This window comes from Aplysia californica, unplaced genomic scaffold (assembly GCF_000002075.1).
Source record: "Aplysia californica isolate F4 #8 unplaced genomic scaffold, AplCal3.0 scaffold00188, whole genome shotgun sequence".
Classification (NCBI taxonomy): Eukaryota; Metazoa; Mollusca; class Gastropoda; order Aplysiida; family Aplysiidae; genus Aplysia; species Aplysia californica.
In genome coordinates, this window is record NW_004797458.1 from 208,339 (window position 1) to 210,929 (window position 2,591).

Genomic DNA, 2,591 nt, shown 5'->3' on the forward strand with positions numbered 1-2,591 from the left:
ATAGTAACTATTGCAGAGCTGTAATTGCCAACCTGTGAAATTTGAGGGAAAAAAGGGAAACCGTTCTCTCAACCTCAGACGGGCGCCTTGACCGCTCAGAATGGAGTTTTTGGGGGGTGGGGGGTAGCTGTTAATTTGATGGTGTTCTTTGCGACTGCACGTTGTGACGATGATGTGGAATGCAATTAGATGTTGATGGAAGCAGAAAGTTTACCAGTAAAGACTTGATTATATTATAACGAAAGACGAAGACAAACACCCACCCAGTAAAGACATGATTATATTATAACGAAAGATGAAGACAAAGACCCACCCAGTAAAGACATGATTAGATTATAACGAAAGACGAAGACATACACCGTCTCAGTAAAGACATGTTTAGATTATAACAAAGATGAAGGCGATGACACCCACTTTTTAACGCTAGGGTCTGAGCTGAAGGATACACTCTCAACAAAGGCTTCTGGATTCAAACCTCTGTCAATAACGACGGTAGGATGAAATCGATGGGAACTTGGCCTATCTCAGCCCCTTTCTCACCCACCGTCCGGTATCTCCTTAGACAGATCATCCTTTGATGGTAATAAAAGAAGATAAAAGAGTTGAAGGGATTCGGGATAAAACAGGGTCGTCATTTTAGGGATTTAGTCGAGATTAAGTCTCAGGACTCAAAGAGAAACTGACAGTCTCATTCACCAACTTTTGAATTGCCTTTTCTCTGCCCAAGGACATTAAAAAACAACAACCGCAAGTCGACCAGATGCACGCGTCATGCTGATGAGGTATCCTTTTTGTCAGAGGGCACGACACAAACATTGGATTTGTCGTGTATGTTTGTTCTGTTCTGCAGAAATCTGGGGGATTGTCTGTCTGACCTAGGGCCAAGGTCTTGCGGGGTTTTCCATTAATTTATCGGAACAAATACACAAATTGAGAAAAACGCAAACAGATGATAGTTCTATAATGATAATACTAATATGTACATTGATGATTATGATGATGACGATGATGGTGATAACACAACAAAATAACAATTACGGTGATAATGATAATGATAATGATAATAGTTTGTTTTGTTTTGTTTGTTTGAGTAAAGACAAGTGCATCGAAACATTTGTTTTTTTGTTTTGTTTTTGTAAAGTGTTTTACGGCACTCACAACTGCATAAGGTCATATGAGCGCGCAGGACACACCTAATATTTTCAGTTGGTAAGAAATTTTGAATTTTGCCCGGGTGGCGGCCGAAGCCTACTCTTATCGATTTTAGACCACCATGGGATCTTTAACGTGCGCAACTTGCACACGGGCCATCGAAACATTAATGGTCATCTCATGCGGGAATATAATATTGATAATACATGTAATAATAGATCATAAGCGAAACAGAAAACAATGGATTTTTAGATAACTTGTGACTTCTGCTATAGCCGATGAACCAAATTCTGGCAGAGAAGTTTGCCACTTTATAAGCATTTAAAAGCTATACTTCTGCTTGTAGATGTGCAGGCTTCTCTTTTAGCTTCAGCGCTCACATGACCTTAGCAGTTGCGAGCGCCGTAAAACCCTATACTACTACTACTTTTAGCTTCAGCATTTGTAATTCGTGAAACCTCATATGAGTGTGAGTGGGACGGATAAACAAACTGGAAAACTCACCGCAGAAGTCTCACGAATGAAAGGATCGAGGTTTTAAGATTGTAATAAGCTTTTAATCTACTTCCTCTCTGTCTACCCGCCTGGCGAAGCTTTATTAATAAACCACGCATACTGCTTGGTGATTGTCTGTCAAGACGTGACGCAAAAGGAAATAGAAGTGGACTATAGTGTGCGTTCTATTCCCGTTCCAATACTGTCGAGTTATTTAGCCCTATCCGTTCGCGGTGGGTGTCATTTTGTACCCCCAGGGTTGTATTCTTCACATTTTAGAATACTTTTAGTACGAAGATCTCTTTAAAAAATTCAGTGTTTCTCAAAAATCATTTTGACAGACTGATATGTAAAGCCTACGGATCGGATTAACTTTGGAAAGTGGTGGCACAGAGTTCCCCACATCGTATGGATACGATAGTAAAACACGACGTACGGATAGGGTTAAGTGGTGGCACAGAGTTCCCACGTCGTATGGATACGATAGTTAAAATATGACATACGGATAGGGTTAATAAACCACGCATACTGCTTGGAGATTGTCTCTCATGACTTGACGCAAAAGGCCTTATGTCTGTCATGACTTGACGCAAAAAGGCCATAGAACAAACTTATAGTCTGCGTTCGATTCCCGTTCCAATACTGAATACTGTTGGGTTATTTAAGAGATAGGGCTTCTGGTTGCACTGCACGCTTCGACAGTGCCAAGTGAGCCCAAGTTCGAAACAAACTCGTAGACTCGTAGACTCGTAGACTCGTAGACTCGTATAGATCTTCAAATAGATTCGAGCAGGAACACAGAAAGCCGTAGACAGAAAGACAGACAAACTGAGGACATCAGTACTGAGACGACTGGGACCTGACCATCAATGATTTATTTATAGAGGCACCAGCCATCCATGTCCAGGTGCTGTTTTAGCCTCTTTTTCCTGTATTCGGATTAA